Here is a 16155-nt window from a genome sequence, read left to right as displayed (position 1 = left end):
ATGCAGGGATTGTTTAATATACAAAAATCCATCAATGTAATCCACTATATAAACTAACCCAAAGATAAGAATGACATGGTCATTTGATTAGACGCTGAAAAAGCATTTGACAAAGTTCAACACCCCTTCATGATAAAAGTCCTGGAAAAATCAGAATTTCAAGGCCCATATCTGTACATAGTAAAAATAATATGCAGCAAACCAGTAGCTAACATCAAACTAAATGGAGAGAAAATTGAAGCAACCTAACTAAAATCAGGAACTAAACAAGACTGCCCACTCTCTCCCTACTTATTCAATCTAAGAGTCAATGTCATAGCCAGAGGAATCAGACAGTGAAAAGAGGTCAAAGGGATACAAATTTGAAAGGAAGAAATCAAATTATCACTATTTGCAGATGATATGATAGTATAGTTATGTGACCCCAAAAGTTCCACCAGAGAACTACTTAACCTGATAAACAACTTCAGCAAAGTGCCGGGGTATAAAATTAACTCAAACTATTCAGTAGCCTACTTCTATTCAAAGGATAAACAGGCTGAGAAAAAAAATTAAGGAAATGACACCCTTCACAATATTCCCAAGTAATATAAAATATCTTGGTGTGACTTTAACCAATCAACGAAAGATCTGCATGACAAGAACTTCAAGTCTCTTAAGAAAAAAATTGAAGGGTTGGGGGTTTAGCTCAGTGGTAGAGTGCTTGCCTAGGAAGCGCAAGGCCCTGGGTTCGGTCCCCAGCTCTGAAAAAAAGAACCAAAAAAAAAAAGGGATTAAAAAAAATAGAAAAAAAAAAAGAAAAAAATTGAAGAAGAACTGAGAAAATGGAAATGTCTTCCATGCTCATGGATTGGCAGGATTAATATAGTAAAGATGGCCATTTTGTCAAAAGCAATCTATAGATTCAATACAATCTCCATCAATATCCCTACTCAATACTTTGTAGAGATAAAAAGAGCAATTTGCAAAACCCAGGATAGCGAAAACTATACTCAACATTAAAAGAACTTCTGTGAGAATCACCATCCCTGACTTCAAGCAGTATTACCGAGGAATCGTCATAAAAACTGTATGGGATTGGTACAGAGACAGAGAGATAGATCAGTGGAATAGAATTGAAGACCCAGAAATAAACCCACACACCTATAGTCACTTGATCTTTGACAAAGGAGCTAAAACCATCCAATGGCAGAAAGATAACATTTTCAACAAATGGTGCTGGTACAAGTGGAGGTCAGCATGTAGAAGAATGCAAATTGATCCATTCTCATTACCATGTACAAAGCTTACGTCCAAGTGGATCAAGGCCCTCCACATCAAACCAGATACACCTACACTAAGAGAAGAAAAAATGAAGAAGTGACTCGAACACATGGGCACTGGGCAAAATTTCCTGAACAAAATGCCAATGGCTCATGCTCTAATATCAAGAATCTACAAATGGGACCTCATAAAGCTGCAAAGCTTTTGTAAAGCAAAAGACACTGTCAATAGGATGAAATGGCAACCAACAGATTGGGAAAAGATCTTTACCAATCCTACATCTGATACAGGGCTAATATCTAAAACATACAAAGAACTCAAGAAGTTAGACTCCAGAGAGTGAAATAACCCTATTGAAAATTGGGTAAAGAGCTAAACAAATTATTCTCAGCTGAAGATTATCGAATGGCCAAAAAAAAGCTAAAGAAATGTTCAACATCCTTAGTCATCAGGGAAATGCAAATCAAAACACCCCTGAAATTTTACCTCACACCATTCAGAAAAGCTAAAATAAAAAACACAGTTGACAGCAGATGCTGGGGAGGATATGGAGAAAGAGGAACACTCTTCCATTGTTGGTGGGATTGCAAACTGGTACAACCACTTTGGAAATCAGTCTGGAGATTCCTCAGAAAATTGGAGATTGCACTACCTGAGAAACCAGCTATACCTCTCTTGGGCATATACCCAAAATATGCTCCAACATACAACAAACACACATGCTCCACTATGTTCATATCAGCCTTATTTATAATAGCCAGAAGCTGGAATGAACTCATATGCCCTTCAACAGAGGAATGGATTCAAAAAAGTGGTACATCTACACAGCGGAGTACTACTCAGCTATCAAAAACAATGACTTCATGAAATTCATAGGCAAATGGAATGAACTAGAAAATATCATCCTGAGTGAGGTTACTCAATCACAGGAAAACACACTTGGTATGCACTCATTGATAAGTGGATATTATCCAAAAAGCTCAAATTACCCAAGGTGCAATCCACAGACCACAGGATGCTCAAGAAGAAGGATGACCAAAATTCAGATGCTCCCACTCCTTCTTAAAAAGGGATATATATATATGTATATATATATGTATGTATATATGTGTGTGTATATGTGTTTATGTGTGTGTATGTATATATGTGTACATATATGTATATATGTATATATAGATGTATACATATATATGTATATATATGTATACTAGATAAGATTGATGAAGTTATCAAATGCATCTTGAAAGGAGCCGGATATAGATCTCTCCTGAGAGACACATCCAGAGGATGTCCATTACAGAAGTCAACGCTAGCAGCAAACCACTGATCTGAGAACAAGACCCTCGGAGGGAATTAGACAAAATATTGAAACAGTTGAAGGAGCATGCAACCCCATCAAAACAACAATGCCAACCAAACAGAGCTTCCAGGGCCTAAACCAGTACCGAAAGACTATACATGGAATAATCCAGGGCTCCAACCGCATACATAGCAGAGTATAGACTTGTTGGGGCACCAGGGGAAGGGGAAGCCCCTGGTCTTGCCAAGGTTGGACCCCCAGTGAAGGGGAATATGGGGGGGGGATAAAGTGGATATATTGGGGGAATACCTGTATGGGGAGGGGGATGGGAGGGAATGGGGGCTTATATACAGGAAATTGGGAAGGGGAATATTGTTTGAAGTGTAAGTAAAGAAATATATCTAACAAAAATTTTTAAAAAATTAAAATTTAGGAACCAAGAAGATGCCAATGCCAGTTCTAGCTATAATGTTTAGGTCCCGAAATGGAGAAGGGGAGTTAACAAAAGTGAAGATACTGACCACCTTTTGATTTTCAGGCAAGTGGCCACAAATAACTTGAGCCTTCTATATTTATACAATGACAATTGTGCTTACCCAAGCAGTGATATCATTGCTTACATTATTAAAAGAAATCATAATATCCACATTTCAAAAGCTCTGTCTTTACACAAATCCTCCAATAGTTCCCCTACCTCCTTCTCCCATTCCTTGGATCAGCACCACCTAAACTTATTTTGCATTAAAAAGCACAATTTCAGCAAGACAAAAGAGATGTCTGGCCAGGCTTGTCGTGTAAACAGGAAGACTTACCTGTCTGGTAGCAAACATGGTTACATTGTTATGCATGGTGAGAGGCCGAATTAAACATTTGTTGGTAAACTATCTCTAGTCATTATCTTCTATCATAATTCCCTTTTTTTTTTAAATTAACTTGAGTATTTCTTATTTACATTTTGAATGTTATTCCCTTTCCCGGTTTCCGGGCAAACATCCCCCTAATCCCTCCCCCTCCCCTTCTTTATGGTTGTTCCTCCCCCCCCCCCATTACCGCCCTCCTCCCAACAATCATGTTCACTGGGGGTTCAGTCTTAGCAGGACCCAGGGCTGCCCCTTCCACTGGTGATCTTACTAGGATATTCATTGCTACCTATGAGGTCAGAGTCCAGGGTCAGTCCATGTATAGTCTTTAGGTAGTGGCTTAGTCCCTGGAAGCTCTAGTTGCTTGGCATTGGTGTTCATAAGGGGTCTCTAGCCCCTTCAAGCTCTTCCAGTTCTTTCTCTGATTCCTTCAACGGGGGTCCTAGTCTCAGTTCAGTGGTTTGCTGCTGGCATTCGCCTCTGTATTTGCTGTATTCTGGCTGTGTCTCTCAGGAGAGATCTACATCCGGCTCCTGTCGGCCTGCACTTCTTTGCTTCATCCATCTTGTCTAACTGGGTGGCTGTATATGTATGGGCCACATGTGGGGCAGGCTCTGAATGGGTGTTCCTTCTGTCTCTGTTTTAATCTTTGCCTCTCTATTCCCTGCCAAGGGTATTCTTGTTCCCCCTTTTAAAGAAGAAGTGAAGCATTCACATTTTGATCATCTGTCTTGAGTTTTATGTGTTCTATGCATCTAGGGTAATTCAAACATTTCATAATTCCCTTTTAATTGCAGACAGACAAGTTCAATTTACAAAGCAGATCTTCTAGACATCTTTCTAATATATAGATCTTTGTAAGATGTAATCATTCTAAGAGCCATTTTCAAGTCTCTATCAATCCAACATAATCTCTGCATTTTCCATGTCTCTACTGATCAGATATAGCTTCTTAAAAACAGTTATGTAAGCAGGACCTACCTCTCTCCACAACTGACACAGACTTGCTCAGTGTGACTGAGTACTTCTCTAAAGATATGATTATAAGTCTCAAATTCCCAGGATTTATGGTAACATCTGGAGGATTGATAGATACAAAAAGAGGTGAAGAACATTTTATCCCTTGAAAGAGTTTTGAGAAAAATGTAGAATCATCCACAGTGACTTAGCCTGTGTGACTCCAGATGACCTTGTCCACGACTGATGAAGTGATACAATTTTGATAATGACTATATGCAGTACAATGAAGGAATGGAGAGCTTGTAGGGCATGCAAACTTGGTACTAAATAGAAAGGCCCGCAAATTTCCCTTGTCAACTGAGAAGTGGTTTAAATGAACTTGCCACAGTAGAATCCTGTCACTGAAGCACTCATATGCTATTCCTTGCAGCAGCTACATGGCCACTGCCAGAAAGAGGTAGCACCTCTGCTAAATTATTTCTGGTACATGCATGAGGATCTGAGTGCAGTCTCCAGAGAACATGTAAAAAGTCATGGGACTGTGTTCCAAGCTAATCATCCTGGTGCCTGTGAAATGGAGAAGAAGAAACCCTGTGGCTTGACAGAGCCCAAGTCTAGCTGTATTGTTAATTCCATGGTCAGCTTGAGACCATGTCACAAAATCAATACAGTAGGGAGTGACTGAGAATGATACCCAGTATTGATCTTTGACCTCCTTATTCACACCTGTGGACATGCACCTGCAGACACATGTACCCCCACACAAACATGTACACACAAAGTACTGCGACCTTATAAGCAGACTCAAGCCTCTTTAGAAAGTTTCATGTCATTTTTTACCCTGCAAGATCTCTCATACAGCATACTGTTCCTTATTGTTTGCACTTTATCTTTTTTTAGTTTTAGATATATTATGCCCACTGTCTATCATAATGAATTTCATCTTTAAAAATAACCTCAGAATCATTATATTCATTCAGCCTCCTTGTCTTTAGGCAACAGAAATCATTTTTTTTAACTTATTTTTACAGGAGACTGGAGAGATGACGGAGAAGTTAAGAACATGTACTACTTTTGAAGGAGACCCATGTTAGATTCAAGGAACAAGATGACTCATAATCACTGGTAATTTCAGTTTCAGGGACCCAATACTCTTCCTTTTCTAGCCTCCACAGGCAACCCTATACATCCAAATACTCACACATAATTTAATAAAGACACACCCCCCCACATACACACGTTTACAATTTAAATTATTTTCTGGCCTTATTTTTTTTTTTACTAGGACAAAGAGGGAAAAAATATTCAATCTACTTCAAATTTCTGAATGGGAACAACATTTGCCTTCTCAATAGGAGACAAACCCCTCCAGATTTAGAGGCATCTAAATCCAACTTGACACAAGTGTCCATCATATACATTAATGTGTCTTTTGAATTGTCTTTTACTTTTCCATAATGGGTATTGCTTACAATTGTGTTGCTGCAGATTTGGTTTTACCACAGGCTTCTTTGATGGTCTGAGCTGTTTTGATTTTAATTTCTTCTCCTCTCTCAATTAGCTTCTCACCCTACATTGTTATTCTATCTTACCATTCATTTTATAACATCCATGCTCCATAAATTTGAAGAAGATAACAATTGCTGCTTAAAGTGTACTTCTTTTCCTTATAGTCACTCTATTGAAAAACATAGACTTTTGCCTTTAATTGTTGTTTTGTTTCTTTGACACAAGCTTTTTCCTTGAGTATAATAATATTGTTTTAGTCTTTTAAATTTATCCTTTCCAAGTAAGACAATAGAAAATTTGTGCGGGTGCTTTGTAAATGAATATGAGGATGATTCCTCTTGTCTATGTTTTGATGTCTTCTACATTTGAAAAATGAGTGCTGATTCAGCAACTAAATCCTACACAGGCAACCACTCTGGAGAGTCCAGTGGAGGTATTCCATGACTCCTGATGGATGTCAGATGCCCTTGGACTCATGCACTTGACATTTTTAACTAATATATTACCCTAAACCCAGGTTGTTGGGGTATTTTCTTTCATCCTCTACCTCATATCTCAGAAAGAATGAAGAATATCATATTGGAACAAGGTCACTTGATTCTATTTCACAATGTGACTAAGAAACCTGGAATCTCCTAGTAGTATTCCTGATTTGGTTATAAAGGAGAACATTTTGTTTTATTTCTCTAGTTACATTTAGTACATTTCAGTGTAGATGACTATTCCTCCACCATGCAAGGAAAGGTCCCTATAAATCTAAGTGATACAAATACAAGTGCTATTGTCTGGTCACCCTGGTTACACAATTCCACTGTGGAAAAGTCTCTGGAATCTACATGCCCCATATTTAAGTTTTTGATTCATCAATCTGAGTAATACATGTTCATGAGTCTGAACTTATAGTATCCAGGAGTTGTTTAGCTTATCTCTGCAAGACCAAGTTGCCTTCATATGAACTATATATGTATTCTTCTTTTAATTCTCAATATTATGTTCTGTTGCTCTGTAATACTAGGCAGAAGTTCCATGTATGTAATTTTTTTCTTGCTTCAGAAATGGGAGAAATGGAACACACATATGTATAGGAATACTTTCTCTAAGTCTGGGTATGTATCAGCTTTACAGAATTCTTACCATATCTCATGTCAATCTATATCCTTACCTTAATTTATGCATATATTTTAAATCCTATATTTATAGAATTCTAATTTTCTGATTCTTTTAGTTGAGTATTTGCACACATGTGGATGACGGACTACAATTTATGGCATTCATTTCCTCCTTCCATTGTGTATGTCCCAAGGACCAAACCAAGGTTAACTGCCTTGGCAACAAATATCTTTACCTACTGAGCTATTTCACTCTTCCTAGCATATGTCATAATTTATTGTTGCAAGCCCAATTGCTACCCCATGCCAAAAAAGGAATGTTTTCTTGCTGGTGTGTGCTGTAATATAAAGCATTTCTTCAGATTAAGTCATTGTCCTCTTTAATACTCTATTATGATACATACAATATCTGTGGGCATGCAGAAACACATATACACACAAAATTTCACTGACATACACTGTCGGTGCCCAATGCCCGCACCGACACGGCACCGAGAATCGGGCGAAAGCCTGCGGGATTAAAGAAACACACACACACACACAGGTTATTATTAGCCATTTTTTTGTAAAATTTTTAATGATATCACTTCAATACACAAGCTTAGAGATATACACCCACAAACTCTCACCTACAAACCATATAGGAAGGTTTTTTATCAACGTGATATAAAACTAGAGATAACTTGGAAGAGGAAATCTTAACTGAGAAAAAAACTCTTCATAAGAATGTCCTATGAAAAAGCCTGTGGGCCCTTTCTTGATCAATAATTTTGTTGGAGGGCCCAGCTCACTGTAGGTTGTCCCACTCCTGGGTTTATTGTTCTAGCTTTTATAAAAACACAGGCTGAGCAAGCCATAAATATTGACTAATAAGCAATCTTCTTCCCATGTCTCTCTAACATTTCCTGCCTGCTTAATCACTGGGATATCTTCCCACCCTACCTGATGCAACTAGGATTTGTTTTAGTGATTTTGTGTTTTGGACTGATGGCTGCTAATGGGATCGTAAAATAAGACTTAAGTTGAATCTTTCAACGTTCTAGAAAATGTGTAGAATAATTTTATTCTAATACCCTCATCTTTGAGACACAGGACATCATATATGAAATGTCAGAAAGATTCTGCCATAAATATAGGCATCCTGAAAGGTTAATTCTTTACAACCAATAGGTCCAGGTAAGAACTAGGTAGATAAATATTAGCAAAATGATTGTACATTGTAAGGTTAGTTTATATAAAGAAGTAGCCATGTTTGAAAGTGTCATATAATTGAGGGCCAGATAAAGTAGTAATTCAAAGAAAAAAGTGACAGAATGTATCACAGATAAAATATGCCCAATTCACATGAGAACAGCTTAGGAGTAAGAGAATACACAAGAGTAGAGAAAGAGAGACAAAAATAGACAAAAGAAAGACAGAGAGAAGTAGAGTAAGAAAGAGAAGTTGTGGTGTGTGGCATGTGTTTACGGAAGTTTTCTGGACATGATTTTACAGATTCAGGTTCTGAGAGAACAAACTATTCACTGGGGATAATAGAAAAAGCTGGAGAATTAGAAGGATCCAGAAGATTGTAACACATTGTCCAAGTTAATGTGAGTCCACGTAGAACAACTCATGAAGATGCCAAGAGAAACCATATTGAATCAGTCAGCTTGGAAGGTTGGATTACATGGAGGCTAGAAGCTCCTAGTATTAGGTCTATAAATAGTAGAACAGAGGGAAAAAATACTCTGGCCTCAGCCTAAAGGACGGATTTGCATAGCTTGGGTAAGACTCTTATCTCATCACTTTATCTAAGAATAGAAAAGTGACACTCACTTAGAAAGACATACAGACAGACACACAGACAGACAGACAGAAGACACACATACACAGAGACACACAAACACACAAACATACAAACAGCGGTGTGGTGAGGGAGGGAAGAAGAGAGGGAGGGAAGAAGGGAGAATGCTTGCAGTCAACCATTGAGCTGAGAACAAGGTTCTAAAAAGAGGAGTTAGAGAAAGAACTGAAGTAGTTGAAGGGGTTTGCCACCCCATAAGAAGAACAATATCAACCAACCAAATCTCTGCCCTCCATCTTCCATGGATTAAACAACCATCCCAAGAATACACAAGGATGAGCCTATGGCTCCATCTGCATATGAAGCAGAGGATATCCTTTTCAGGCACCAGTGCCCTTGGTCCTGTCAAGGCTTGATGCCCCAGTGTAGGGAACTGTCAGAATGGGCAGGTTGGAAGGAGTGAGTGGGTGAATGAGGAACTGCCCTCAGAACAGGAGGCATGAGGGGAAGTAATAGCCGGTTTCTAGAGGGCAAATCAGGAAAGGGGATAATATTTAAAATGTGAATTAAAAAAAAATCCCCTCCCCCAATGAAAGAAAAAGAAAGAGAAATAGAGAAAGAAAAAGAAAAACAAATGGGGGTACATAACTAAACAGATGCCGACTGGCGATGGGGCGGCGTTATTCCCATGATAGTCAAGCATCTTCTGGGAAACCAAAGTCTTTGGGTTCTAGGGGGAGTATGGTTGCAAAGCTGAAACTTAATGGAATTGATGGAAGGGCACCACCAGGAGTGGAGCCTGCAGCTTAATTTGACTCAACACGGGAAACCTCACCCGGCCCGGACACAGACAGGATTGACAGATTGATAGCTCTTTCTTGATTCCGTGGGTGGTGGTGCATGGCCATTCTTAGATGGTGGAGCGATATGTCTGGTTAATTCAGATAACGAACTAGACTCTGGCATGCTAACTAGTTATGCGACCCCCTGAGCGGTTGGCATCCCCCAACTTCTTAGAGGGACAAGTGGCGTTCAGCCACCCGAGATTGAGCAATACAGGTCTGTGATGCCCTTAGATGTCCGGGGCTGCACGAGTGCCACACTGACTGGCTCAGCGTGTGCCTACCCTACAAAGGCAGGTGCGGGTAACCCATTGAACCTCATTCGTGATGGAGATCGGGGATTGCAATTATTCCCCATGAACGAGGAATTCCCAGTAAGTGCCGGTCATAAGCTTGAGTTGATTAAGTCCCTGCCCTTTGTACACAGCACCCTTCGCTACTACCGATTGGATGGTTTAGTGAGGCCTCAGATTGGATGGTTTAGTGAGGCCTCAGATTGGATAGTTTAGTGAGGCCTGATCGGCCCATGGCCCTGTCGGAGGGCTGAGAAGAAGGTCGAACTTGACTATCTAGAGGAAGTAAAGTCATAACAAGGTTTCTGTAGGTAAACCGGTGGAAGGATCATTAAAGGAGAAGGCCGAGGGGGTGTCTGGTCCTTTCTCGGGCCTGTGTGATTCCCTCCTCTCACCAGGAGGCGCGTCCCCGGTCCCGGTCGCATTCGTGGCGTGTGCCGCGGCCGGCTGGCCAAGTGAGCATTTCGGGAAAGGCGGGGGTCATTACAGAGCGGTGCGGGGAGGGTGTCAGGTCTGGTCGGTCGAGGGACCTCCTCCATTCTCTCTCTCTCCCTCGCTCGTCTGCCTATGTCCTTGCCTCCATGCGCCCGCCTCCGCCTCCACCACTGCTGCCTCTGTGGCCGGCGCCTCCCTTGCCCGCTGGCCAGCCAAGGCCCTCAGCATACAGAGGTCATTCTGCCTCTTTCTGGACCGGCTCTGTGATCTCATCTCGTGTGGACCGGGCGGCGGGGGCGTCGCGCCGCTGGGACTCTGCTGGTCTCCCGAAGTTCAGACGTGGGCGGCGTCCGGCGGTCGTCCACGTCCGGTGGGTCTGCATGGGCCTCCATCTCCCCGTCCACCGGTGCCGCGGGCCGGCCACCCTTCTCGTGGCTCATTCCTGCTTGCTTTGCCACTCCCGCTCCTGTCCTCGCCTTCTCTCCCCACCGTGGGGACACATCGGGGTGGGCCGGTCGGGTGCCTGGGCGCGAGAGGGGCCGTGTCACCCGGGTTGGTCATCACGCCTCTGGCCTGGTGGGAGGCGGGCCCGGCCCACTGGGTCCGTGCATACGCCGCCACCACGCTCCCGCCAGTGCGTGCAGAGAGAGCAATCTGCGAGGGTTGGACTAGGGGTGGGGGGGATACCACACCCGCCGGGGCCGGTCTCAGGTACCTCACCTCCCCCCCTCCCTCTTGTGGGGACTGTCTGCTCGGGCGCCAGCTGGTGTGACACTGTGGCGTCCATGCGCTGATGCGACTTGTCCCCGGGATGTGGGAGCTGGCCGGTGTAGAGGTCGCAGGCCCCAGCCTGGGACCCCGGTGCCCTGTCGCTCTCTTCTTCTTCTGTCCTCCCGTGGCCGCGTGCGCCCTCCTTTCCTCCTTCCCCTCTCGACTGCGACCTCAGATCAGAAGTGGCGACCCGCTGAATATAAGCATATTAGTCAGCAGAGGGAAAGAAACTAACCAGGATTCCCTCAGTAATGGCGAGTGAACAGGGAAGAGCCCAGTGCCAAATCTCCGCCGCATGCCGTGGCACGTGAAATGTGGCGTACGGAAGACCCACTCCCCGGCGCCACTCGTGGGGGACCCAAGTCCTTCTGATCGAGTCCCAGCCCTTGGACGGTGTGAGGCGGGTAGCGGGCCCAGGCGCGCTGGGCCGGGATCTTCCCGGAGTCGGGTTGCTTGGGAATGCAGCCCAAAGCGGGTGGTAAACTCCATTTAAGGCTAAATACCGGCACGAGATCGATAGCCAACAAGTACAGTAAGGAAAAGTTGAGAACTTTGAAGAGAGAGTTCAAGAGGGCATGAAACCGTTAAGAGGTAAACGGGTATGGTCAGCGCAGTCCGCCCAGAGGATTCAACCCAGAGGCACGCGTTTGGCTGTGCAGGTGATCCCGGCGGATTTTTCGCACTCCCCGTTCCTCCCGACCCCTCCACCCACGCGTTTTTCTCCCCCCTCCAAGCGTCCCGCCATCGCTGTTCCTCTTCCTCCCAACAGGGGGTTTGCGGGCGCTCAGGCAGCCGGCGCGGGAACGCAGGTGTGGCCAGGGGTGGGGTTGTTGGGTGACCGCCCCTCCCCCCCTGTTCAGTGACTGGCCACAGCCAGGCGCCCTTCCACCGTGGTGATGCCCGGAAACCAGCTACGGGACCCCTGGGAAGGCCCTATGGGGAAGGTGACTGGGGCGGCGGTGCGGCATCACCCGTGGGCCCCACACCACCCCGTCCCGAGTGTTACAGCACATCCTCTCCATACAGAAGACACTGACAGACAGACAGACAGACAGACAGACAGACACACACACACACACACACACACACACAAATACATATTTAAATATTTAAAATGTTTAAAAAAAACAGTCTTCCTGTTTAACAGAGGTTTAAAGGGAAGTTGGCTGACAGAACATTTTTGTGGTTTTTTATTCTCTTTTTTACCAAATAGTAGGTAGATCTGTTGGCCCTTTTATTAAAAGCCAAAGTATTAAGTGGCGAGCCGATGTTTCAACTTTTCCCATTATGTTCCTTTCACGAAAACCAGGGAGTTGTTGTTTCTTTGGCTTTTCCTTTTTGAAACAAAATGAAAGGAGCTCTACCAGTTGGCCTAGTTTCCCTGTTCCTTTTCCCTCTGCCAGGGTATGCTCGATGAAATAAAGTAAATAAATGAAGATTCTAGTTATTTATTTGTTTGGGAGACACGAACCCTCTCTCAAGAGATACTTCCATCTCCCCCCTCCACACACACAAGGCCTCCTCCCTGTATGTGGGGGAAGGGGTAGGGGTGGACAGGAGCTAGCTGAGAGCAGGTGGGGTGGGGTGGGGCTGGAGAATGTGCATGTCTGTGAGGAGCTGTCCTCACATACTCCATTACAAGATGGCACCGGCATCCGGCAGAACGCATCTAGTAAAAAGGGCAATACGCAGGCGCCTGGTAACTTCCCTACTCAAAGGGACACGTACGCTTTGGTATGTCATCTGGCATAATTGGCAGCGACCAGTCAGAGAGTAACACGTCCTAGGTGAGGATAGTTTCCTATATAAGGGACGGTTATTCCTCACTCGGCGTCTCTGCATTGTAAGCTTATGCTCTCCCTCTCAAGAAGCATTAAAGCTTTTCTGCAGAAGGATCCTGTGTGTGCTGCGTCGTTCCTGCTGGCGAGACGTAGCGCGGGACATCTGGTGCCGCAAACCCGGGAAAGACCTCGCCATCGTCAGCACCTTCGGAGATCCCTTGGCGACAAGGAGGATTCAGAACTGCAGGCAGGTACGTTCGGAGAGGCAGGCCTCTCTTGGACTTTGGTCTGGGGTTGTCACCGCCTTGGGAAGGATTTGTTGAAGCTATACCCTACTCTTTCTTATTATTATGTTCTGTTTTCACCGTTTTCGCTGTTAAAAGGACGATCACAGCAGCTGAAGGCGCGTCTCAGTCTCACGTATATAAGTGAGCTTCGCGCAGCTCCCTTTTACCCTCGATTTTTACTGTTGAGGAGCAAGGATGCGATAAGGCCGACGTAGATAAGCGGCACTGTCCGGGGAGGCACGTGTAAGACTCCCGTACATAAGAGAGCAGCGTGTCCATCTCTACCCTTTCACCTCACGCCTTGTCAGACGGATGTAGATAAGCCGCCAGCGTTCCTGGCCCATCATGGGATCCTCACAGTCTGTGGTCACGGCCTTGGAAACAGTGTTAAAGCAGAGGGACATCAAAATTGGAGGAAGAACACTTAAAAACTTTGTGAAGGAGGTGGAGAGGGTGGCTCCTTGGTTTTCCTGTTCAGGCTCGTTTACAATTGCCTCATGGAACAAACTTGGAAAGGACCTTGAAAGAAAATTGGCGGAAGAGGATCTGCGCCTAGGGACCAAAGCTATATGGAAGCTGGTTAAGAATTGTCTAAAGAATGAAACGTGTAAGGCAGCAGTAGTAGAAGGTAGTCCGGGACAGTATGTCAGAAACCGAACGTAGTGAGAGGTTGGGTGCGCGCAAGAAAAAGGACGTCCTAAGAAAGAAAAAAGGCCCTCCCGGTAAGTCCGCAGACAAGGGAGTGTTGAAATTTTCAGATTCCAGCACTTCCTCCTCTACACATAAACCAGGAGGGGGAGCCAGCCTATACCCTGTGAAAGAGCTAGAAGTGCTGAACCTCGACAGTTCTGAAAGCTCTGAAAATAAAACCTTAGACTCAGAGGAGGAGGCCGAGCTAGATGAGGAAACAGCTAAATATGAGGAGGAAAGATATTACCCCGATGAATGTAGGGGAAGTAATAGAAGGCTTCTAGTGCGGCCGCCACCAACGGCGCCCCCTCCATATGAGACACGCTCAAGCGCCTTCTCACTAGTCCCCGAGAGGGTGAGAAGAAAGCTGAGTATGACATTTCCTCTCTTTGAGACTCCGGAGGGAGGACGGGTCCATGCCCCTGTTGAATATAATCAGATTAAGGAATTAGCGGAATCAGTTAGAAAGTATGGAGCCACGGCCAACTTTACTCTAACACAACTCGACAGGTTGGCCATGACGGCATTGACACCAGCTGATTGGCAGATGATTGCTAAGGCAGCCCTTGCCAGCACGGGCCAATACATGGAATGGAAAGCGCTCTGGTATGAGGCAGCCCAAACACAGGCCAGAGCGAATGCTACGGCCTTAATAACTGAGCAACAGGAATGGACTTTCGAACTCTTAACAGGACAGGGCCGCTTTGCAGCTGATCAGTCTGCTTACCACTGGGGCGCCTATGCTCAGGTCTCCAGCACGGCTATTAGAGCCTGGAAGGCACTGTCCAGGAGAGGAGGTATCGATAATCAACTTACAAAAATCATTCAGGGACCCCAGGAAAATTTCTCAGATTTTGTAGCTAGAATGACAGAGGCTGCAGGACGAATCTTTGGCGATCCTGAACAAGCAGCACCGCTTATAGAACAGGTCGTTTTCAAGCAAGCCACCCAGGAATGCTGAGCAGCCATAGCCCCCCGAAGAAATAAAGGGCTACAGGATTGGCTTAGAGTCTTCAGGGAACTTGGAGGGTCCCTAACTAATTCAGGCCTGGCGGCCGCCATTCTCCACTCCCAGCGACGCCACGTTAAAGGGACGGATAAAAGATCATGCTTTCCATGTGGGAAAACAGGCCATCTAAAAAGAGACTGCAGGATGACAAAAGGCGACAGGGGGTCTGCAACCCTCTGTGTCCGATGTGGCAAAGGCTACCATAGGGCTGACCAGTGCCGATCAGTGAGAGACATTAAAGGCAAAATACTCCCTCCTTTGGAGACTCGGCCTAATGAGATGTCAAAAAATGGGCTGGTGGGCCCCCGGTCCCAGGGCCCTCAAAGATATGGGAACCGCTTTCAAAGGGCCACGACCCTGGTAGAGGAGGTCCCCCAAGAGGCGACACAAAATTGGACCTGCATGCCGCCTCCGACTTCTTTCTAATGCCCCAGATGGGCATTCAGCCAATTCCTGCTCAGACTGTGGGGCCTCTATCCCCGGGAACCATAGGCCTTGTCCTTGGGAGAGGATCTCTCGCCCTACAAGGACTGATAGTCCATCCAGGCCTTGTTGAAGCTCAGCGCTCTCTTGATGTTCAGATTCTTTGTTCAAGTCCCGATGGGGTTTTTTCCATAAGTAAAGGAGATAGAATAGCACAGTTATTACTCCTTCCGTGCTTCCAGGCCACGATACAGGATACCAAGGGACCCATGGGGTCCACTGGTCATGATTCGGCATATTTGGTGGTTCACCTTAACAACCGCCCAAAATTGAGCTTAGAAATTAATGGAAAGAAATTCGAAGGCATACTGGATACTGGGGCTGATAAAAGTATAATTTCCTCAAAATGGTGGCCTCAATCACGGCCTACCACAAAATCTTCTCACTCGCTACAAGGATTAGGCTACCAGTCATGCCCTATGATCAGCTCTGCCACTCTAACTTGGACAACTGCCGATGGCCGACAGGGACAATTTATTCCTTATGTACTTCCCCTGCCTGTTAATCTTTGGGGGAGGGATGTTATGCAGACCATGGGACTGACCTTATCTAATGAATACCCCTCACAAGTGGCCCACATGATGTCAAGGATGGGCTATAAGGAAGGGAAAGGCCTAGGGCGATTAGAACAGGGTCGTTTCACGCCCATTGAACCGATCGCCAACCCCCATAAACAAGGCCTGGGTTTTTCCTAGGCGCCATTGGGGCAGCACGACCCATACCATGGAGGACGGAAGATGCGGTGTGGGTTCCCCAATGGCCATTAACCTCTGAGAA

At 44.8% G+C, this 16155-nt stretch overlaps 2 pseudogenes across 1 annotated transcript in view; one reads left to right on the top strand and one right to left on the bottom strand.

Moving 5' to 3' along the window:
- The window catches only part of Nid2-ps16 (nidogen 2, pseudogene 15), a 1080338-nt pseudogene that overhangs the window by 61316 nt on the left and 1002867 nt on the right, over positions 1-16155 (bottom strand).
- LOC147995366 (18S ribosomal RNA) lies at positions 9299-10256 on the top strand (annotated as a pseudogene; the record flags this gene model as incomplete).

Source organism: Rattus norvegicus, chromosome 3, assembly GCF_021556685.1.
Source record: "Rattus norvegicus strain SHRSP/BbbUtx chromosome 3, alternate assembly SHRSP_T2T, whole genome shotgun sequence".
Taxonomy (NCBI): Eukaryota; Metazoa; Chordata; class Mammalia; order Rodentia; family Muridae; genus Rattus; species Rattus norvegicus.
The sequence above is the reverse complement of the archived record's forward strand: the minus strand, read 5'-3'. Positions and strand labels throughout refer to the sequence as shown.